The sequence below is a fragment of the Pleurodeles waltl genome, chromosome 7 (genome assembly GCF_031143425.1).
Source record: "Pleurodeles waltl isolate 20211129_DDA chromosome 7, aPleWal1.hap1.20221129, whole genome shotgun sequence".
Taxonomy (NCBI): Eukaryota; Metazoa; Chordata; class Amphibia; order Caudata; family Salamandridae; genus Pleurodeles; species Pleurodeles waltl.
Window position 1 is genome coordinate 1,077,166,863 of NC_090446.1, and position 25,269 is coordinate 1,077,192,131.

Genomic DNA, 25,269 nt, shown 5'->3' on the forward strand with positions numbered 1-25,269 from the left:
TTGTTACCACATAGAAAGACCGCAAACAAGCCCTGCTAGCTGCAAGAGTCGTGGTTGAAGATAATGGGTGCTGCCAGGGCCCAGGAAGGACCAGGTGGTCGCCCCTTGGAGGAGGAGACAGAGGGGGTGCTCAGCAACAGAGAGAGCCCATGCAGAAGCAGGCAGTGCCCGCAGAAGTACTTGAACAGGCGTTCAAGAAATCTGAGCATGACGGTCATCTCAACACAACAAATAGAGAGTCCCACGAAGTCGGAGGTCAACTCAGCGAGTTGAGCAATGCAGGACAGAGTGCTGGTGACCTGGGCTGTGCTGTGCATGAACGAAGTCTTGCAAAAGTGCACAAAAGCCCTAGCATCTGCAGATCAGGCAGTAAACAGGATTACTGTCTTGCGTGGGGAGGCAAGGAGTTACCTCCACCAAATTTGGGCAGAAGGACCACTAGACTGTCGGGGTCACTTGGATCCAGCTCCTGTGTTCCAGGGACCACGCTTGTCAAGATGAGAGGGGACCCAGAGGACCTGTGATGCAGAAGTTTGGTGTCTGCGGTAGCAGGGCAAAGATTCCGCCGACCCACGGGAGAGTGCTTCTTGGCTTCCAGTGCAGGGTGAAGGCAGACAGCCCTCAGAGCATGCACCACCAGAAAACAGTCGAGAAAGCAGTCGAGAAAGCAGGCAGGATTAGGCGCTACGATGTTGCTGGTAATCTTCTTGTTACTTTGTTGCAGTTTTGCAGGCGTCCTGGAGCAGTCAGCGGTCAATCCTTGGCAGAAGTCGAATAGAGAAGTGCAGAGGGACTCTGGTGAGCTCTTGCATTCATTATCTGAAGAGAAACCCACAGGAGAGACCCTAAATAGCACTCAGAGGAGGATTGGCTATCTGACCAGGTAAGAGCCTATCAGGAGGGGTCTCTGACGTCACCTGCTGGCACTGGCCACTCAGAGGTGTCCATTGTGCCCTCACACCTCTGCATTCAAGATGGCAGAGGTCTGGGACACACTGGAGGAGCTCTGGGCATCACCCCTGGGTTAGTGATGGACAGGGGAGTGGTCACTCCCCTTTCCTTTGTCCAGTTTCACCAGAGCAGGGGCTGGGGGCTCCCTGAACCGATGTAGACCGGCTTATGCAAGGAGGGCACCATCTGTGCACTTCAAAGCATTTCCAGAGGCTGGGGAAGGCTACTTCTCCCCAGCCCTTAACACCTATTTCCAAAAGGAGAGGTTGTAATACCCTCTCTCAGAGGAAATCCTTTATTCTGCCTACCTGGGACTGGGCTGCCCAGACCCCAGGAGGATAGAATCCTGTCTGAGGGTTGGCAGCAGCAGTAGCTGCAGAGAAATCCCCAGAGAGCTAGTTTGGCAGTACCCGGGGCCCATTCTAGACCCCCGGGGATGCATGGGATTGGCACCCCAATATCAGATTTGGCTTGGGGAGGCAATTCTATGATCCTAGACATGTTACATGGCCATGTTCGGAGTTACCATTGTGAAGCTCCACATAGGTATTGACCTATATGTAATCCACACGTGTAATGGTGTACCCGCACTCACAAAGTCTTGGCAAATTGCCCTGAACAATGTGGAGGCACCTTGGCTAGTGCCAGGGTGCCCTCACACTTAGTAACTTTGCACCTAACATTCATCAATTGAGGGTTAGACATATAGGTGACTTATAAGTTACTTCAGTGCAGTGTAATATGGCTGTGAAATAATGTGGATGTTATTTCACTCAGGCTTCAGTGGCAGTCCTGTTTAAGAATCGTCTGAGCTCCCTATGGGTGGCAAAAGAAATGCTGCAGCCCATAGGGATCTCCTGGAATCCCAATACCCTGGGTACCTAGGTACCATGTACTAGGGAATTATAAGGGTGTTCCAGTGTGCCAATCAGAATTGGTGAAAATAGTCACTAGCCTGCAGTGACAATTTTAAAAGCAGAGAGAGCATAAACACTGAGTTTCTGGTTAGCAGAGCCTCAGTGATACAGTTAGGCACCACACAGGGAACACATATATGCCACAAACTATCAGCACTGGTATTTTGGCTAGCAGGATCCCAGTGGCACAGGCAAAAACAAACTGACACACACAAGTAAAAATGGGGGTAACATGCCAGGCAAGATGGTATTTTCCTGCATTCTCCCCCTAGGGTTATTTGTCTGGTGCGTGTTGGAGCTGTCTGGCAGTAACTTGTTTTTTTATGTAGCGCTTGGTAAAACAGGTTCTTCCATTTCATAGTGCTGCAAAGCAGGTGCCATTCTTAACAAAATCACTATAATTCATTTGCATTAACCTTGCAGAGATGAAGAGATGAAAATAGCAATGTCAGGATTTTAATCTGTAGCATTCTTGTTCTGTCAAGACCTCTGCAGCGGGTGCATTAACTAATAGACTTGAGTAGAGCTTAACACTAGGTGATAGCACATGCTCTTGATAGCCTCTGGAGGATCACCAACCAAGCACATAGGCTACTTCAAGGAAAGAAGATGGTGAAAGGTTTTGTCTCCAAAGTAGTGGAAAAGGAGTCGTGACTCCAGACCCTAGCACTTCACAGCCTCAAACTTGATAGCAAAAACTTCTTAAACTTAAATTTGGCCTCTTCAAATAGACTTCAGTTAGTAGAGGCAGCCATTTTCCTAACCCTGTGGCGCAAAGAAGCTTACACAATGGTGCCACAGTGACAGGAGCAGTGTATCATAGGGCACAAAAGTGGCGCAAACTCCATCACTTCCTCCTCTCAGAATTCACTGGTGTCATGGCTTTGACAGTCCACTCACAGCTACTATGACCTTGCAGATGCCACTTCCAGAAGCACTGTCTAAAATATTGCTCAAATAGGACTGCTTCCCGTTTGAAGAGGCCCCACCTTGAATACCCCCACGGTCACTGTCGCAGGTGCAGAACACTTCCCCATCACCTTCTAGCTTCCTGTGTATAATGATCCACACCTCTGTCACCGTCCAGTAATGTTTAACCTGCTCTCCTATCTTCCAACCCCAGGCTTCATGTAACCACTCCACTATGTTCCCATGCATTATTTGATGTAAACTCTATGCATTATTTCTGATTGCCAAGTAAGTGGAATATCAATGTCAATAAAATATCTTCCTGACCTTATCAAGCGGCCCTTTCCTCACTCCTGTTTCTACTGTTGTTCCTCTCAGTACTTTACCATGCCTCCCTGTGTCTATGGGAATATTTGTGTTTGTTTATAAGGGTAGACACCCCAAGGACTACATCTCAAAGTCAATCCTGGGCAGTAACAGTAAAGGTCCATGAGCAGGAGATTTTTTAAATAGGAGAACTGTTTTTTCACAAACTGTGGCCACGAGGACCAGCCACTGCATGTACTTATGTAACCCAAATGTGTTGTTGTGACTTAAGTATTTTTTTGTATAAGACAACAAACAAAGACTACAAATAGATGATATGATGAGTCCAGATTTGTTGCTGGCACAACATTGATATTTTATTATAATACGACTTGCACAGGGACACAGTGGAAAGACCCTTGACCATTGAAATAGTGTACATCAAGTGAGGTTTTATTTATATAATTGCATCACACATTTTGTTCACATTACTTTATTTGGAATTTGAGGTCCAGGCATTTAAGTGAAGGCAGCCTGAATATGGGCTAAGGTAGCCCACATGCCTAATGTGCCCTCAGCAAAGATATGTGTGGCAGCAAGGATTAAATGTTTGATTCCCAGAGAAGCTAGCTAAGCCTTTCATCATCCAGTGTGATACCACCTGAGCCTTTTAATGATATATCACACCATCACTTCATGGAAAAGACCGTCCATCAATGAACTAAGTCACTAAGCCCAGACCACCACTATCCTAGTTCAGAACCCAGCAGAAGGGGTGCCACAGCTTCAGATGATGCCATGCAGAAGGCAAAAGTGTGCAAAACAAATGGTGGGAAGATAATATATATATTTTATCTTGTGTCTGTCTCTTGGTCCTTTCCTTTTCCAGGAGTCATGTCTTGTAATGGTTTTGTGGGTGATGCCATATGGTTCCTCAGGAATTTGTATGTCAGTTGGAAACAGGATAAGCTACTCAGGGAATGAGGTGATAAAATCACGCTGCTGGTAGGACAATACAACATACATGACTGATCACCTACCTTCTGTATTGATTTAGATGGAAATAAATGCTTCAACTACATACAATGAGGGGACTAGGAGATTGTATTGGTCCACTGCACTTCAGGAGTGTTTCTATTTGTTTGGGATAGGTGGCCAACAGAGTTTCCCAATGGTTCTTACAAGCCCACTTTCTAGAAGAGTTAACAATTTGTTGTGAATAGTGCTGATTGAGTAACTTCTGGATAAGATCATCAGCTTGATTCTCAAAAGTGGAACTATCACTGCAATTACGTCTCAGTGTAAGTAATTGACCATAGGGTAGGTTGTCCCGCAGTGCCTGTTGGTGATGGCTCTCATAAAGGAGCAAGCTATTGCGCTCTGTTCTCTTCTGGAAGGATCTGGTAACCAATTTACCTTGATCAATGGTGATCAGGAGGTCTAAAGAGGAGATTTTTTTTAATCAGAAACGGCTGCTTTAAATTTCAGGCAGGGGTCCAGGCCATTGAGCCAAAGGGTTTAACCTCCTGTATATTCCTATGCTGTACAATCAAAATATTATCAATATAACGGTGCCATAATCTGATATTGTGTGCAAACGTATTGCAACTATTATGGATGAACCCTTGTTCAAAATGGAACATGTAGAGACAAGCCAAAATATGGGTGAAGTTACTCCCCATAGATGGGCCATGCATTTGATGGTATAATTGGTTTTCAAAATGGAAACAGTTCTCTGTTAGGACTAAGGTCGCTCAATCCATGATAAATTGAACTGGGGTTGATCAGGACAAAACGCTGTCTGAAAGCATCACCTCCACCACCATCAAAGTAGCTTTTCGAGGTATATTTGTGTATAAAGCCTCAACATCAAGACTACTCAAGGGATCCACCCATCCAGCACCATTGATGGGGTTGATGAGGTTCAAAACACCTTGGTGTCTTTTAGGAATGTAGGGGTCGTCTTCACAACAGGTTGTAAGAAATGGTCACAAAAAATGTAGAGAGGTTCCAGGATCTACCCTATCCCGACCTGGGGGGGGGGTTGTACCTCTTTATGAAGGCAATAAAAGTAGGGGATGTGAGGTCAATGGATATAGAGGAACCTCTGAAATAGGATCACAATGGCATGTATCACTGAGAAGGCGCAGACATTCCTGTCTGTAAACCTCTGAATCCAAAATGACTGTGGTGCCCCCTTTATCCACTGGTTTAATAGTAAAGCGCTGGTCTTTGGCTAGAGTATTCAGAGCATCTTTCTCCCTAGAAGAGGTGTTCATGAATGGGCGTTTGGGGGTAGTTTACCACATCATTTAGAACTGCTTTCTCAAAAGTAAGAAGATCACAATGAATTGCGTTAGCTGGAAGTGTGAATGTAGATGGATTCCTCAGCCCTATATCACCATGTAAGGTCGGTGTAGGTCTATCTTGAAACAAGAAATTAAGTTGAATCGTCCTGAAAAATTGGGATAATTCACAATGAAGGCAGAACAGATCATCTCTAGGGGTGGGTACAAAGCCCAAGCCTTTATTAAGGACTTGCTCTTCTACTACTGTGAGGGTCCTCTGTGAAAGTTTGACCACTAAATTTTTTGGTCTGGTTCTTGTCCTGGCTATTGGTAACCATATGCAGTTCCTCCTTGGCCCAGTGGATATATCACCATCTTTCTCTGTGCCTGCCTCTTCCTCAGCCCTACCTAAAAACGGAATGTATGGCATCATTGGGTGTGGTTGGGTGAAGGGGTAGTGAGGTTGCCATACCGGAGGCTGGTATAGTTGGAAAAAGGGTAGATTGCAGTAGGGTTGTGGCACACCCTCCTCTATGCTCCTCTATGCTCCAACCATCCAATGAAGAGCTGCTACTATAGGCTCTCGGTTTTCTGTAGGTGGGCCCAGGTTCACGTGAGGAGCACAATTGGGTGTCTTCTTGATATTTATCCTTAAAGTAGGGATATATGTTTTCTTTACTAAACCTAGTGATATCATTTTGCAACTTAGTAATCTTCTGCTGGGTGAGATATTCTTTGGTATTGTTCAGTTCAGTATTAATCTCAGGCAAACAGTTCTTGAATGCTGTCATAGGCAAAGTAGTCTTTGAGTGTGCTCTCTGTCATATTAATCTGAATTGTAATGGTCTCTGCTAACCTTTTTGATGTGTTAATAGTCAGGAAAACCCAATCCCTAGTACATTTCCATGCAATTTGAGCCCAATCTTTTCTAAAAGCTAAATCCTGAAGGAAGATCCCTGGTACATTGGTTACTATCAAGCCATTAGGGGCTACAGTGGCCCGTAAATATTCTGTCATGATAATGTCCTGCAGTACCGCTTTAATCAAATCACATTTCAAAATGGACAGTTTGTCCCAGTCCTCTTTGAGACTGCCTGAAGGCCCTGTTCCATCAACACCTAGAATGGATGGGGTCTGTAAAATGGCACTCACAATGTCATCGTCAAAGCTTAGGCCCTGGAGGTCTTCTATTTTGGCCTGACCTGATGCAGTCTAAGGGTTTTTAACATCACAAAATGTCCCACAGCTAAGCCGCTGTGCAAGTACTACGTACAATGGGGGGACTAGGAGATTTTATCAGTCCAGTGCACATTCTCCCAACAGTCAAATATAAAACAAATAGGTACTCTGTTCCAAGATAAGGGAAATAAAGAGTGCACTGGTAATTACCACAGGTCACCTAGGCACTTCTATAAATAGAGGCAGGTGCCCTCACACACCCCAATGGGTGTCATGCTTCATAATTGGGCCTGCACCTCAACGGGCCAATGCTGCAATACCTGACGGGCCACTCAAGGAGTATCTTTGCCAGAGATCTTTTGATAGGTGCCATTGTCGATAGTAGGAGTAGACTCAAAACTACATCTGAAGAAAGGAGATAGTGGTGGTCATTCCAACCCTGGCGGTCCATGACCGCCGGGTTGGAGGACCGCGGGAACACCGCCGACAGGCCGGCGGTGCTCCAATGGGCATTCCGACCGCGGCGGTAAAGCCGCGGTCAGACCGGCAACACTGGCGGGCTCCCGCCAGTGTACCGCCGCCCATTGGAATCCTCCAAGGCGGCGCAGCTAGCTGCGCCGCCGAGGGGATTCCGACCCCCCCTACTGCCATCCAGTTCCCGGCGGTTCTCCCGCCGGGAACCGGATGGCGGTAGGGGGGTCGCGGGGCCCCTGGGGGCCCCTGCAGTGCCCATGCCACTGGCATGGGCACTGCAGGGGCCCCCATAAGAGGGCCCCTAAATGTATTTCACTGTCTGCTGCGCAGACAGTGAAATACGCGATGGGTGCAACTGCACCCGTCGCACAGCTTCCACTCCGCCGGCTCGATTCCGAGCCGGCTTCATCGTGGAAGCCTCTTTCCCGCTGGGCTGGCGGGCGGCCTGAAGGCGGCCGCCCGCCAGCCCAGCGGGAAAGTCAGAATTACCGCCGCGGCCTTTCGACTGCGGAACGGTAACCTGACGGCGGGACTTTGGCGGGCGGCCTCCGCCGCCCGCCAAGGTCCGAATGAGGGCCAGTGTGTTAAATTGACTCTAGGCCCTAAAGTGAATGTGTTTATTGTACCTATAGGGTCTAGCTCAAGGTTAAAAACAAATGGAATGACCAAGAAAATAATGTTCCCTCACTCAATTAGGGAATGGAAAAGGGGAAGAGGAAATTAGTCTTTTAGCCCTCAGTGATGGTCCACATGTTTCACACCTATGTTGTCACCTAAAGATCAATTGGTGTTTCTTCAGGACCTAAAATGAACAAAAAATCCTAGACTTCACATGAGAAACCTCAAGTGTATCTGTAGTGTGTAAAAAATGTAAATTCTCAATTGTGCATGCATGAGCTTGATTTGATCCATTATGTGGGGTATTGTGTGTCCGGTGGTCCCTCAAATGAGTTTCTGTTGAGAGGGCACCCCCACTTCACACTAACTTCCCTTTAATAAAAAATGTATTGATAAGGCTCCCTGCTCATTCTCCTCTCATTCCCAGCAACCCATGATATATTAATTCAAAGGTAAAGTGGCTATTCACCACCGCAATATCGGCATATGTATTTGCTGGTTGGTTACTGCCCTAAAAAGATCAGTCCGCCAATTGCCTACATTCCTCACCCCCATGGTTTGAAGTTTTGAACCTAGTGACTGCTGTTGTAGTTATCAATTCACTGTTTTATTAGGCTTCATTACTCATGCTATATGTACACTCTGAAATATGTTCTGTATATGTATTTTATTCTTGAGCTTTTGTTTATCATAGTTTTGTGGTAGTTCCATGGCTCGCACGTTCCCAAGGGGCCCTTTTCTTCATATAGGAGCTCCAGAACACAATCAACTGCTCCAACAACATGGGCACCTTCCCTGAGGAATGTAAACACGCCAAAATACATCCTCTCCTGAAGAAACCTTCGACCGACCCACCAGAACTAAAGAATTTCAGGCCCATCTCGCTGCTACTCTACCTGCCAAAGTACTGGAGAAAGCAATCAATGCACAACTACGGAATTTCATCAAGACCAACAACTCCCGGGACAGCTCTGAGTCTGGCTTCCGCAGTGTTAGACCTGACAGCCTTAGGGTGGTCACCCCTAACTTTTTGCCTGCCTCCCTCTACTTTTTGGACACTGTTTATGCTGGTTTTTAGACTCTGCACACTTTACCACTGCTAACCAGTGCTAAAGTGCATATGCTCTCTCCCTTTAAACATGGTAACATTGGTTCATACCCAACTGGACTATTTAATTTACTTATAAGTCCCTAGTAGTATGCAATATATGTGCCCAGGTAGATGCTACTAGTGGGCCTGCAGCACTGGTTGTGCCACCCACTTAAGTAGCCCCTTAACCTTGTCTAAGGCCTGCCATAGCAAGGCATGTGTGTGCAGGTTCACTGCAAATTCGACTTGGCATTTAAAAATATGTGCCAATCCTAAAAGCCCCCTTTTCCTATATATAAGACACCCTTAAGGTATGCCCTAAGTAACCCATAGGTCAAGGTGCTGTGTAGACACAAGGCAGGACATGTACCATGTAGTTTACATGTCCTGCTAGTGTAAAGCTCCCAAATTCGTTCTTACACTGCTGTGAGGCCTGCTCCCTTCATAGGATAACATTGGGGCTGCCCCCATACATTTTTTGAGTGGTAGCTGCTGATCTGAAAGGAGTAGGAAGGTCATATTTAGTACGTCCAGAATGGTGATATAAAATCCTGCTGACTGGTGAAGTTAGATTTAATATTACTATTTTAGAAATGCCACTTTCGATAGTGAGCATTTCTCTGCACTTAAACCTTTCTGTGCCTTACAATCCACGTCTGGCTGGATCTAGTTGACAGCTCCTTGTACATTCACTCCCCAAACACAGGTTACTCAGCCTCACTTGCATATATCTGTATTTTGAATGGGTCTTCCTGGGCTGGGAGGGTGGAGGGCCTGCTCTCACACAAAGGACTGCCACACCCCCTACTGGGACCCTGGCAGACAGGATTGAACTGAAAGGGGACCTGGTTCACTTCTAAGCCACAATTTGAAGCCTCCCCCACTTCTAAGGCACATTTGGGTATATAAACACGTCCTCTGCCCCTTCCAACTCAGACACTTCCTGGAGAAGATAACTGGAACCAGAACTTGCATCCTGCCAAGAAGAACTGCCTGGCTTCCCAAAGGACTCACCTGACTGCTTTCTGTGAAGGCCTGCTGCCTTGCTGTTGACCTGCTGCCTTGCTGCTCTATGGCTGTGGTGAATAAGTGCTCTCCAAGGGCTTGAATAGAGCTTGCCTCCTGTTCCCTAAAGTCTCAGGACCAAAAAGACTTCTCTCTTGCAACTGGACTCCTTGTGCGGTGATAATTCGATGCACAGCTTGCTAAAACCGGAGCACAGCCTGCCCCGCGGTGAGAAATTCACCACACGCTGAACTAGAATGACGCAGTGCAACTTCACAAGGAGAAGATTGGCGCAGCGCCTGCGTTGTGACCGGAACTTCGACGCATGGCCCACCGGATTGACGCAGAGCCGACCTGGGATGTTGCAGCCAGACTTCCAGAAGGGAAATTGAAACTTCCACGCAATGCCCACCAGAATGACGCAGCGCTTGTGATTTCACTCCGCAAGCCCAGGATTCCACACGTCTGAAAACCCCGCAACCCGAAGAGGATCCATGACCGAGCGCCGGAAATCGACACACAGCTGTCCCTGCATGGAAACTAAACGACTCATCGCTGTGTGCAGGCCTGAGAAATCGATGCACACCCCTTTTTTTCATGCTTCTCCTCCTCTGTGGACCTTTGCAGAGATTTTTCACGTGAACCAGGTACTTTGTGCTTGAAAGAGACTTTGTATGCTTTAAAAAGACTAAAGACACTTAGGGGGTCATTACGACCTCGGCGGTCTTCGAAAAAGACCGCCGAGGCTGCGGGAAGACAGAATACCGCCATTGCCGGCGGTATTCCTGGCTCCCTATTATGACATTTCTGCTGGGCCAGCGGACGGTAACAGTGTTACCGTCCGCTGGCCCAGCAGAAATGTCACATCAACATTGCTGCCGGCTCATAATAGAGCCGGCGGCAATGCTGATGTGCAGTAGCACCCGTCGCGCATTTCAGTGCCCGAAATTCGGGCAGTGAAATACGTGACGGGGCTATGCCTGGGGGCCCCTGCACTGCCCATGCCAAGTGCATGGGCAGTGCAGGGGCCCCCAGGGGCACCATAAGTCCCCTTACCGCCAGCCTTTCAATGGCGGTGTGTACCGCCGCGGACAGGCTGGCGGTCGGGGACTCATAATCCCCAGGGCAGCGGTGCATGCACCGCTGCCCTGGGGATTATGACCGCCAGGCGGAATCCTGGCGGGAAAGTGGAGGGGCCGGCGGTATGGCTGTGGCTTTTTCGCCATAACTTACCGCCGGCCACCAGGGTCGCAATGACCCCCTTTATATCATTTTTCAGTGATATTTCTACATTTACTTATTGCATCTTTGATCGTTTTGACCTGCAAATATCCAGATAAATATTATATATTTTTTTAAATACTGTGTGTTGTATTTTTGTGATGCTATATGGTGTGTATGATTTATTGCACAAATACTTTACACATTGCCTTCTAAGTTAAGATTGACTTCTCAATGCCAAGCTACCAGAGGGTGGGCACAGGATAATTTGGATTGTGTGTGACTTACCCTGACTAGAGTGAGGGTCCTTGCTTGGACAGGGAGTATCCTGACTGCCAACCAAAGACCCCATTTCTAACACACAGCAACAACAGTACGGAGACAGCCCCCCCTGCATTGACTGAGCATGGCCGCAACTTAGGAATCATCCTCGACTTCTCCCTATCCATGACCTGCCAGGTAAACTCCGTCACCTCCGCCTGCTGGCACACACTCCACAAACTTTGGAAAATCTTCAGATGGATCCTAGCAGACTGTCGCAGGACAGTCACCCACGCCTTAATCACTAGCAAGCTCGACTACGGCAATGTCCTCTATGCCAGCACCTCAACTAGGAACATCAAAAAACTACAACTCATTCAGAACGCTGCCGCCAGACTCATTCTGGACCTCCATCACTGAGAACACATATCCCAAAACCTGAGGACCCTCTACTGGCTACCGGTCGAAAAGCGAATCACCTTCAAGCTTCACACCCACACATAGAAGGCCATACACAACGCAGGACCAGCCTACCTAAACCACCGAATCTCCTCCACACCCTGCCAGATCCCTTCACTCTGCCCAGATTGCCCTAGCAATCATCCCTCGCATCTACAAAACCACCACTGGAGGATGATCCTTCACCTACACTGCAGTAAAGAGCTGAAACAACCTCCCCCTGCATCTCGGACAAAGCCCGTCACTCACCATCTTCAGGAAGAACCTCAAGATGTGGCTCTTCAGATGAGTCCCCTCCCCTCCCCCCAGCACCTTGAGACCCTCACAGGTGAGTAGCCATGCTTTACAAATATTGATTGATTGATTGATTGAGTGATGTGTGAGGGCTCCTGCTTCTATTTATAGAAGTGCAAAGTTGACATGTGGTAACTAACAGGGCACTATTAAGTTCCCTTATTTCAGGACTGTGTACCTATTTGTTTTGCAATAAATGCTTCAACACATATATTTGCCTGCCTCATGTACTGTGAATCTGTGTCTTCTCTTCATATCACTTACTATCAGGGCTACTGGAATTATGCAGGAAATTGTAGAAAAAAGTGTGTGGTGGAGGTGTCTGAATTATATGGCTGGAAAGTATAATTATGCTGCTTAATGATTCAAATTCAGTGGCAACATTATTTTGCCGTTTTGACATTTAACACACATTAATACAGTTGAGTAAAGAATTATCCTTATTAGTACTAGATTAACACATGACGACAAGAGTCAGCAACTAAAAAGTGACCAGAGGACCTCTGTAAAGGATCAGCCTCTCTGCAGAATATGCCAGAGTCACAGAACTGCAAACTCCAGTGACCTTTCCTCTTACTTACATGCACCAAGAGGAGACATTGCATGCCTAACGTGGGCTACATAAATGATCGTCATAATTTTATTATTATTGCATTATTTGTGTGATGGTGTTCTGAAGTGGAATGCATCTTTACAACTGCACTACGTGTGCATAATGCAGTCTAGGTTTCCAACATAGGACTTAATATTTTCGCTCAAGTAATACATGATTCCTATTTAGGACCTGTGAGACACTGAGAATTAGTGGCTGACACAACATCTATTTATGCTTCACAGACTTGGACACATTCCCTCTCAGCATCACCACAACATTGATCTGTTTCAGAACATCGGTTCACAGCATCTTCAATACACACAAATATTCCTGTCACATGACCAGACTATTTCTGGACATCTTCTTTGACTTTAAGAGAGGTTGGAGCTGAGTCACTCCTTGAGAGGGACATGTCTGTCTTACCTTATTCTCATTGTGTGTTCTACGACTACAAACAAGAAGTACACTAATGCGGAACGCTTTACATTTGTTGCATTTGGGGATGCACAAGTTCGCCTTCAGAATGTATATAGTCTAACCAAGCCCTGTGGTGTAAGGAAGGTGCTTAATGGAGTCACCTAGTGGTCAGGTGAAGTTTTTGCCAATTTACCTTAAAACCATAAATGGAGACTGCACCATTGGCACAGTTCTATTTTGCACAAAGAGCTGAAAATTGCACTAATCCCTGGCCCAGCTGGTACAACAGAACATCCATTGAATGGCTGGGCCAAATTAATTCTCACATGGTTTATTCCAGCCTGTAATGGCACAGACAAGCTAATAAGGTTAGAGAGCAATGTGCCTTACCATGTCTTAATATTGTATTAGACATTACAATTCACACAGAGCTGCTTGCCAACTGGAAAATGTCTGTGAGATTTATGGCTGTGCCACACAACCAAACTGTGTCAAAACTGGAAAGGGGACCAAGCATCAGCATGATATAATACAAGGTACTACCACTGCAGTATCCAGTGCCACAACAGTGATGTGGATAGTGACCACCCTTGGCTCGATCAATGTCCACATCCTGTTCTGCAGGTATATTTTGAATGCAAACCTTTTCTCAGCACCCAATTGGGTACCATGATATTCACTTGTCAAATGATTTCCCTGGAAGCAGGAACTTGGGTTTATGTGGCCTATAGCACCCATTGTCTGATTCACAGTCATTTGTATGTATAGGTTCTACTTACTTGTATAAATGGCATGATTTACAAAAGTGGAATATTAATTTGTGTATAACTCACTTTACATACACATACAAACACCTGCATTATGCAATATTTGGTTGGAGTAAATCTGTTTTCATGGGTGTGGAGTGTGCATTCCACGGTGGGGATGCCATAGAGAGTTTATGCACACTGACAAAAGTATGATTTGGTAACTACTCACAGATATTCTCAGCCTGGAAAAGTTTACAGACTGAGGGCCTCATTTTGAGTTTGGCAGGCAGTGGAGGATGCCCGCCAAACTCTTTCGGATGGAAAACCGCCACTCCACTTTTCTTCCCTCTGGCTCTATTATAAGTTCCAGCAGAATGCCCACCACAATATTGACAAGCCGGCGGTAATGTTGCGGTGCTTGGGTGCAGCAGCAACCATCGCGCTTTTCACTGCCCATAATTTGGGCAGTGAAAATCGCAATGGGGCTGTCACTGGGGGCCCCTGCACTGCCCATGCCAATTGCATGGGCAGTGCAGGGGGCCCCCATGGAGGCCCTGGTAACCTGTCTCTGCCAGCCTTTGCATGGTGGTGGAACTGCCATGCAAAAGCTAGCAGAGAGGGTAATCATAATCCCTGTGGCAGTGCTGCTTGCAGCGCTTCCCTGATGGATTAAGGCTGCCGGCACTGCCAATGCTGTCAACTGTCAGCAACCTGGCAGTGTTGGTGGTCGGACCATGGATGCTTCACCTTAGTCGTGATGTGGAGGCCGGATCGCTGGTTTGGTGGCGGTCCGACCTCCACTGCTAGACTGGCGGTTCCATGACCGCCAGACTCATAATAAGGGCCTTACTGTTGTTACAGACAGGAGTAAATCTTTTCTCAGTAAAGGAACGTCCCTAAAATTTGTGAAGTTGTAGGAGATGTGGCTTATCCAACTGAAAAAAACATTTTACCGGTAGAAAATAGGGATAAAGGTTAGAAAAGGTAAATGTCTTAGTAATCATTTTTTTCTCATATGAAATTGTTTTCCATGAGCAGTTATGTATGTGTAGCTTCTTATGATCGTGAGTACTTCTGAAAAGTTGACACTGTTGCTGGCTCCCAGGATTACTCCGGGGATTCTTTGAAAATTCTAAAATCAGAATCAAAAATCTCCCCCTTAATGTAGGAGTAAACTTATGACTGTAAGTTTTCTTAGTGAATGTGGCCCCTTGTGTATGAAAACAAAAACACATACACAAGCGTAGAACATATTGGAGGAGCCATGACTCCAGGCTGGGTGGCAGCCCAATGCCACTCTCCTCCCTGTGTATATGTATGTTACTGTTACACTTCTGTAATTCTAACTTGCCATTTAAACTGAAACCAATGATTTGTTGTCTGTCAGACCTGGCAGCTTTTTGGCGTGCCTCCTCTGTCTTTTTGCCTTCTGACCTCCTGTTTTTATGGTGCATTGGTACTGATAATCAGTGCTAAAGTGCAAATGCTCCCTATACAAATTGTACTGTTGATTGGTTTATCCATGATTGGCATATTAGATGTACTGGTAAGTCCCTAGTAAAGTGCACTAGGGGTTCCCAGAGCCTGTAAACCAAATGCTACTAGGGGGCCTGCAGCACTGATTGTGCCACCCACTTGAGTAGCCCCCTAAACATGGCTTAGACCTGCCATTGCAGTGTCTGTGTGTGCAGTTTAAACTGCCAATTTGACTTGGCAAGTAAACCAACTTGTCAGGCCTAAACCTTCCCTTTTACTACATGTGAGGCCACCTCTAAGGTAGGCCCTAGGTAGACCCATCGGAAGGGTGCAGTGTATGTTAAATGTGGGACATGTCCTGATGTGTCTTACCTGTCCTAACAGTGAAATACTGCTAAATTCAGTCTTCACTGTTGCAAGGCCTATCTCTCTCATAGTTTAACATGTGGGCTGCCTTTAAATAACTTTAAAGTACAGATTGCCTTTGAGAGCAGATAGATGGAGTAAGGGGTCTCTGAACTCACAATTTAAAAATACATCTTTAAGTTAAGTTGGTTTTTAGATTGTTAGTTTGAAAATGCCACTTTTAGAAAGTAGGCATTTTCTTGCTTAAACCATAATGTGACTCTGCCTGCTTGTGGATTCCCTGTCTGGATCAGTTTGACAACTGGGCTGTTTACACCTCTCCTCTAGACAATGACATTAAGGGAGCTGGGGTGTAGTCTGCATATCCTGATGAGCCATCTGAGCTAGAGTGGAGGGAGGAGTTGTCACTTACACCTGGAACGACTGTGCCTGCCCTCACATAATGCAGTCTCCAACCCCCTGGTGTGTGTCTGGGGCCTGACCTTGACCAGGACGGACCTTGCAAACAACTGAGGCTTTCTTTTGAAGTTTGTCAACTTCAAAGGCAGAAAGGGGTATACGTATTGGGCCCAAAACCCCAGACTGGTAGAATCTTTCTGGAATCAAGAGGAACCTCTGCCAAGGCGAAGAGCTGGAGGAAGAGTACTGCCCCTTTCTTGTGTTGCTTTGCTGGATTGGACTGCAGTTGCTGCTTCTGCTTTAAAAGAGAGAAAGGGTGAACTTTGCTGTGTATCCTGCTTGAGAAAGTTCCTCCAAGGGCTTGGAGTAGAGTTTGTCTCCTGTTGGAAGTCTCAGGGACATCAAAGACTTCAGTTTCCTACAGCACTGGGAACTGTGTGCTTTGTGCTGTTCAAGGAGAAAATCCACTGCGATGTCATCAACGACACCGATGGCCTGCACTGTGACCTGCCGACGCCACACGGAGCCGGACTGCCCCGCTTCGCACCGCTACCCTGGTCTCACTGATGCCGTCATCTGATGCCGCAATGCGAGCAACGCTGCTCTCCTGAGTTCACTGCGAGGATCACAATGCCCTGCAAATCCAAAGGTACTGTTTGCAGGTCTTCCCAAGGGCATAGCTGGCCCACGACGCTGTAGCCACCTGAACTGTTGGTTTTGTTGATCATGACGCCGTGATAGCCCCCCAGGTGGAGCTATTGACTTCAAGCAACTGTATTTTTAAGTTACATCTTACAAAATTCATATCTTCAGCAGTGTATGTTGGATTTTTCCCCTCTTGGTCTTGTTTTACATAGAAAAATATTGGCTATTTTTCTAAAACTGGTGTGGTGTCATATTGCAGTGTTTTCACTGTGTTACTGTGCGTTATGTGCAAATGCTTTCCACCTTGCATCTGTGATAAGCCTGACTGCTTGTGCCAAGCTACCAAAGGGGTAAGCAGGGGTAATTTCAGCGGGTATCTCCCTTATCTTGACTAGAGTGAGGGTCCCTACTTGGACAAGGTGTAAACGGACAAGAGACCCCATTTCTTCAAATTTTAAGTAGCCACCCCAAAAAAATACTTCTCACTTCAAAACCATCAGCCAGTGCACAAATGTATGCACCAAAAAGGCATCATCAAGTCCTTGGAGATTCAGGTACATGTATTTGTTCTGCATAGTCCAGTCCTGAGACGAAGGCTGTTATGAGACTATTAACCAAAGGCAGTGTTTTAAATGAATTCAGAGTACCAGCCCTTCTGTATTTCCAGTTAAATCACCGCCTCAAGGTCACAGATGTTGCACATCTGTGACCTATGCTGTTGGCCATCTACCACTGGAGCTCTGCTTCACAAATCTTCACACATTTGAAGCCTGCTGTTCAGTTAAGCTGCCTCTTCTGTTATTTTCTTTGTATACAGCCAATGTTTTTAAAAGTTAGGCTAGTATTGCCAATGTAGAGAAATAATTCATTTAAAAGTTTAACACTCAGAAATATATTTCTGCCCTCTGTTCTTTGCTCCTTAATCTTTTGACCCCCTCAAGGTGCTTCTTTGTGGATTGTCAGGTGCTATAAAAGTTTATGTAAACACACTAGAAAGGGTTACATCTCTAGCGTATCATTGCCAGTCTGTAGGAATGAGGCAAAAACACTCCAAAAATTGTGGCCTTGCTGTGTCTTCTCTCCTGCAGCAACAGGCCTGGGAGGGCTGCTGTGGCACCTGGCATACATCCACTACACTCAAAACCAAAACACATAGTTAAAAGATATTGACATTTACAACGCCAATAGCTCTAACTCTCACAAGTGCGAGACTTACTGCATTGCAAATAGTTGTTTCTTTAAGCTGAAAATTTTAATGTAAGTTGCATAGGAAATTTTCAACAGTGAAGGCTGTGCTAAAGAAGTGTGTACAGCACAAGGACGCTAACTTGGCTGATGAAGGGTGATACCCTGAAACTGGTCCTAGGATGCTTGTTTCCGGTCCAGAGAGGACCTGGCTTGGCAGTTAGTTGCGCTTTACAAATACTGATAACTGATTGATTGATAGAGCAGCACAGCTCGGGACGAAAACAGCTGCTCCTTTTCTTAGTAGATATGGTGCTGCCCTGCTCTCACCTCCGAGGCAAAGCAGCACAACAACTTTAGTTGCTCCACTGTGCTGCACTATGATTTCTGCCTTTCAAAAATATGAATAATAACATAAGTAACACTAGATTCTCCCTCTCCTTTCTTTACTGCAGTAATGTGCTACCTGGTGCAAGATCACACTGGTATGATCCAGAATAGATATCACTTTCTAAAACAAGCATGTTGAATTTAAGGAAACTGTTCATTCAGACAGATTGTGCAGAACTATTCTGCAAATATTTTACCTGGGATCTCTAACAAAAAAATCTGGATTTTTGAGGATGAATATTTTAATTTCCTCTTTATGTTTTATTGCTTGCGGTGCTCCCTTGCTTAATATTTTCTACAAACGGAGAAAAGGACCTAAAGCTCAACCCGTTTTGAGCCCACATTCATAAGCCTTGATTTTATGTCATGTAACTCTAATGGCATGTGTATAGAAGGTAATACAAATATGATGGGTTAGGTGTGTCAATCCAAATGTCAATTACTCATCCCAAGGCTAAATCCTATTACCATAAATTCCCATTTAACATTTCTGGATTCTTCCTTCTTCCACCTCTGTATTACTCAAGTCAATCCAACTAACAGACTCACATATCCGCGGCTCAAATTAACCCATAATAATACTAAAACTGTACTCATATTTCCCTATACTAATTCACCACTAATTCCTTTTGGGCTCCGGAGTAGCGTGTTACTCGCCGAAAAGCGCTTCGACGCCTAGTCAGGGGTAGTAAGCGCTATATAAATACTATTACAATACAATTACAATACAATGGCGTTTCATAGCCCGTCATGTGCGCCTAATATCCCCATACTCTCCACATGTGCTAATATCCGGTTACCGGCACTTCTTGAGATGGCCACCATGAAAGCGTAAAGACTGATTCGTGGTACACGGCCGAAATGTGAAAGCTGCAGCACCGTGTTGTACTTTTACGTCTGCTAGTCAAAGCGCGATTGTGACCTTTCCGAAGAACAGCACAAATTCATCACTGCATTCTTCGGCGAAACACAAAGAGGAATTTTGCGCGCTCTAATCTCGGGCTTTCTGTTAAACATTCCTGCTTCACTATGCCTCACGGTTTAGCCAGTAGCAATTATTAAAACAAAGTGAAATTTTAATGTTGACTTTTGGTTTTTCTCTCCATGTTTAAACCGCTTTAATAAAGAGCATACCCAGCACCAGCCGGAGAGCACTCTCTGCAAAACACCCAAAGTAAAACATGGCTTTTTCAAATTAAACTTATGTTGCTGACATTGGAAAACTGATAATCCTACCTATTAAAATCTACTGAATCAATGTTTGGCTTATGAAATGGTAAAGCAAATGTTAATAATTCACAGAATTCTCTGAAGTTGCTGATTCAAGCTCTGCAGTTGTTATTTTTTTATTTTATGAGGTTTACACATATTACATGTAGGAAATTGCTGGCATAGAGTGGGGCCACCCGGGTTCCAGGCTAGCAACTATTCTTGTGAAGGAACTGGTGACAAGTCCAGACTGGCTCCTAATACACTGTGTATACACGACATCATATTCAGGCTCGACCCTGTATATTGTGTGTGGAGACCAGCAGGATGAAAGAGGGATGCGGCCTCTTCTTTCTGTTTCACTTTCCTTTGGTCCATGTTGTGTGCGAGCCGAAAACGGATATCAAAAGTCAAACAGAGCAAATTTAGCTTGCTGCAGGCCCTTCACCACCCAGCACTCTGTGGGGGCTATTCACAAAGATATTTTGCTGGACATAAATTAGCACTCATCGAGTACACTATTAGACACTCTGACATGCACATGAGATTTGGCCCCAAAACATCTGAAAGGGGAATACGATTTTAAGGGTATATATATGTACAATCAGTACAAAACGAAGACTGCCGTCCCCGCATTTTTTACTGTTAAGGAGTTAGACATTTCTAGGTCGATTTACAAAGGTATGCAAGATTACTTCCCCTACAATAAATCCTTTTGTATGCCGGCCCAAATGTATCATGTTTCAGATTGTCACTAGATGTGAAAGTGACTTTCTTAGGCTCTGTAAAATATGTCTACATATCTTTGAAACTACACTAATAACAATTTCTGTAGCACAAAATACAAATAAATGCTTATTACTACCTACTATCCAGACAAACACATTTTATGAATATCGGAATAACAAAATATTGTGGTGAAAACATGCAGGTATGAGTTCGAAAGGATGCCTTATGAATACACAGAGAAGGCTCATAACTAATTGTAGTAACGAATTAGAACTGCAACGGGTGACCTGCCTATGGATTTCCCAACGAGTGTATAAAAACCGCAGAGCTATCTTACATGAAAATGAACATTCATAACCTATACGTTATACGAAGGGTTTCGAAGTAGCCAAATTAAAACTATGAGATTGAAGGGAACTACTTTGTGAATGAGATTTATATGATGATTCAGCCTTGTGTCTAGGAATTTTATTCCGTTCTCAGTGTTATCGAGACTTTCTAGAACAGCCCTGCCACTAGATTTTTCTTATAGTCAATCTGTAGAAAGAGTTTACAAAAATTATACCTTCGTACTAACAGACCCTTTGAGCACCAACAACTCTGCCCTCCAGTGTACCACGGCTCATGACTCTACCCTCAGGAGTGAGTGCCTTTCTGTTAGCAATTTAGCGGTCAGCCTGCTGATTTATGATGTCAGCGTGGTTGCTGAATGAGAGACCACCAGAGTCCCGCCGACTCCGCCAGCCATCCGTCAGCCACCTCGAGGGTGGCATGGGGAACAGCAGCAGTCAGAGAGCAGTATAGACAAGGTTCCACCATCCAAATTATGGATTGGATCAATGGAAGTGTCTTTCCATTGAACCGACTCTGTTGGGGAGACCGCCTTTTTCGAGACAGCAGAATTAAGGAAGTGGGGTGCAAATTCACCCATTTCCTTCTTTTCCCTTCAGTCTCTTACTCAAGGGCCCGTTTTCACAGCAGCAACTTGACCCTGCAGAAAACCACCCCAAAGGGGCCGAAATCCAGATAAGTACGGTTTGCACTTTTCTCCAACTGACTGGACTGGGCACATATGGTCCAGACTCTAGCAATGGAAAAGTACTCCTACAAGGTGATTTTTTTTTCACATCATGCATTTGTGTACATTTTACACTTATTTAGTCAAAATGTACACACCTGCATCAAAACATAAGAAAATTATTTTTTTCATTGCTGTCCACGTCCCATGCCAGACCCCCGCTGTCAGCAACACCTCCTCTGGGCAAGCAGTGACCTCTAAATATGGGGGGCAAAAGACCACCAAGTTCATACATTTAGGCCCGCATTATGACATTGGCGGTAAATCCCACTTACCGACATGCTGACTGCCACCAACATACTGCCGCTGCTGCGGATATCCGCTAACCATATTATGACACACACACACACACACACCAATCCGTCACTATTCAGCCACATGCACAAATCCGCCAGCCCAAAGGTCAGTGATAAACTGGCGGTATCAAAACCCACATCGTTACCCCAACAGAACTACGCCAACAGAACTACGCCCACAACATTATGACCCACAAATCACCACAGTGGTCATTCAATGGCGGTAAACCATTGGTGTTACATACCGCCATTCTCAAAATACACACACTGAAACGTAACACCACCACATTGGACAATTCAAACTACACACACCTGACACCCAGACACCCACCACACCCACACCACTATAAAACACACACACAAATTACCCACAACCCTTTATGACTACCAATAATTGCCAATAGAGAGAAACAGCAAAAACACTCACACAACCACAGCCACAGACCACCATCAGCTATACACCACCCACGCACCTTACATCATAGTGGAGCAGCTCATAGAAGGTCATGGGGAAGACATGCAGCTCGGGCTCTGTGGTGGCGTGGGTCTTCCCTGAGTCTCCACAAGTGAATCCTTTCCCTTCTGAGCTCCGTTTCCGACAGACCTTTGATGTCGTTGGTACTGCCCTGGAAAAGGTGGCGGATTGGACTGTCTTAATACAGTGGGCAGAACATTGTCTTCCGTCTGGCTATTGGCAGTTACCACCATGGTGCCTGTTGATTCCGTCCTGGCGGTTGGTGTGTTAAGTGGCTGTCTGTCTGAGCTGTTTCTGCCATGGTCATAATTTGATGGTATTTACCGCCAGCATTTTGGCGGTATTACCGCCACTTTATCACCAACCGCCAGGGTTGTAATGACCCCCTTAATGTACTATAATGGCAATTCAGACATAAAAAAAATTATGTCTGAATTGCCATTATAATACATTGAATGGATTTTCTACAGGCAGTAAGTGACTGAAGAGTTTTCCTTTTTGTAAAAAGGAACGGCTGAGAAATATGTATATATAAATATATAGATATATAAATATATATCAATGTTTGTTAGACTGCAGTTAGAATAGTATATAGCAATTTTCCCAGCATCCATCTGGATGGGAAGCCTTTTCTAGATGTTCCAGCATCAATCTATACAAGAAGTGATAGTCCTTCATTTCCCCAGCTTCCATCTCTTTAGTATGTGATATCACTGTTTTACTGCAAAGACATCTTTCAAAGAAGAAGTCATGCAAGTGGACCTCAATTCCCCACAGACATTTCAGCAGGAAGCCATTGTCTCATTTCTCATCATCCATCCCTTTAGGAAGTGACCTCAGTGCATTTCCCACCATACTTCTCCACTGGAAGTAGCATCACTGGTTTCCTGTAAACATCATCTTTAAATGGAGAAACCAGGCAAGTGTACCTCCTTTTTAGCATCCATCTCAATAGGAAGCCAATTCCATATTTCCCATCATCCATCTCTACAGGAAGTTACATCATTCAATTTCCCAAGATACCACTTTAGAGGAAATTACATCACTGTATTCTAGCTGTCTTGACCTGTCTCCGTCCCTAATTTAAAGATCCCTCCAGCTAAGGAAAGATACAGTCAAGGTCATCCCCTGTTTGTACCTGAGAGGATCTAAAACCAGAATCCCTCCTTCAGGCAAAATGGCTTCCTCATGTGTCTAGCAGACAAACATTTCACATCATTCTCTTGCTCTTTTACTCACACACACACACCTGACCACACAAACATTTTTCACTCCATTTGCTCGTATAGTACCATTAGCATCACCGCATGCCACTCCCTAGAACACCCACACTCCTCCCACAAAACAACAAACTAAAGTAATGTTCCTCACTGCACAGTCTGTAAATATACTCACTTTAGCCATTGCTGACATCATAACCCAACACATTTTAGATGCACTGATTATCATTGAAATACAGTTGACACCCTCTGTCATGCACATCCTCAGCACCCTCACCTGTGATTGTAGGAAATCTGCCTTTTCTGTGTGGTCACCCTGGATGTTTTACTTTTTTTGGACTCTATTTATTTGCTAGTTTTAAAACCCTGGATTCTATACCCCTGCTAACCAGTGGTAAAGTGCCTGTGCTCTGCCTTTATCTTTCAACATGGTCAAACTGGCATATTCCTCATTAGTATTTTTAATATATCTGTAAGTCTCTAGTATGATGCACAAAATGGCTTCAGGGGCTGTAAGTTAACTGTCAATAGTGGACTACAGCACCAGTTGTGCTGTTCACTACAGTGGCAGTGTAAAACATCACTTCAGGCCTACCACTGTAACATCACTGTGTCTGATTAAACACTGCAATTTGACCTTCCTAAACAAACCCTTTTAGCAGATCAAAGCTTTCCTTTTAAATGTTAAAAAGACACCCTTGTGTAGTCCTTGAAATCCACAAGGCAGGGTACATGGTATTTATAAGTAAGACAGGTCATATTTTGTTGTTAACATGTCATTGCAGTGATTAGTACCTGTTAGACCTGACATGCCTTAGGGTGGTCACCCCTAACTTTTTGCCTGCCTCCCTCCACTTTTTGGACCCTGTTTTGCTGGCTTTTAGACTCTGCGCACTTTACCACTGCTAACCAGTGCTAAAGTGCCTATGCTCTCTCCCTTTTTAAACATGGTAACTTTGGATCATACCTGATTGGACTATTTAATTTACTTATAAGTCCCTAGTAATGTGTACTATATGTGCCTAGGGCCTGTAGATTAAATTCTACTTGTGAGCCTGCAGCACTGGTTGTGCCACCCACTTAAATAGCCCCCTTAACCTTGTCTCAGGCCTGCCATTGCAAGGCCTGTGTGTGCAGTTTCACTGCCACTTCAACTTGGCATTTAAAAGTACTTGCCAAGCCTAGAACTCCCCTTTTTTCTACATATAAGTCACCCCTAATGTGTGCCCTAGGTAACCCCTAGGGCGGTGTGCTTTGTGGGTGAAAGGCAGGACCTGTACCTGTGTAGTTATATGTCCTGGTAGTGTAAAACTCCTAAATTCATTTTTACACTACTGTGAGGCCTGCTCCCTTCATAGGCTAACAATGGGGCTGCCCTCATACCTTGTTGAAGTGGCAGCTGCTGATCTGAAAGGAGCAGGAAGGTCATATTTAGTATGGCCAGAATGGTAATACAAAATCCTGCTGACTGGTGAAGTCGGATTTAATATTACTATTCTAGAAATGCCACTTTTAGAAAGTGAGCATTTCTTTGCACTTAAATCTTTCTGTGCCTTACAATCCACGTCTGGCTGGGCTTGGTTAACATCTCCTTGTGCATTCACTCAGACACACCCCAAACACAGGGTACTCTGCCTTTTTTTAATACATCTGCATTTTGAATGGGTCTTCCTGGGCTGGAAGGGTGGAGGGCCTGCTCTCACACAAAGGACTGCCACACCCTCTACTGGGACCCTGGCAGACAGGATTGAACTGAAAGGGGACCTGGTACACTTCATAGCCACTCTTTGAAGTTTCCCCCACTTCAAAGGCACATTTGGGTATAAAACAGGGCCTCTGCCCTACCTCATCAGACACTTGCTGGAGAAGAAACCTGAACCAGAAACTACATCCTGCCAAGAAGAACTGCCTGGCTGCTCAAAGGTCTCACCTGCCTGCTTTCTACAAAGGACTGCTGCCTTGCTGTTGGCCTGCTGCCTTGCTAAACTCTTGTTTGGCTGTGAAAGTGCTCTCCAAGGGCTTGGATAGAGCTTGCCTCCTTTTCCCTGAAGTCTCAGGACCAAAAAGA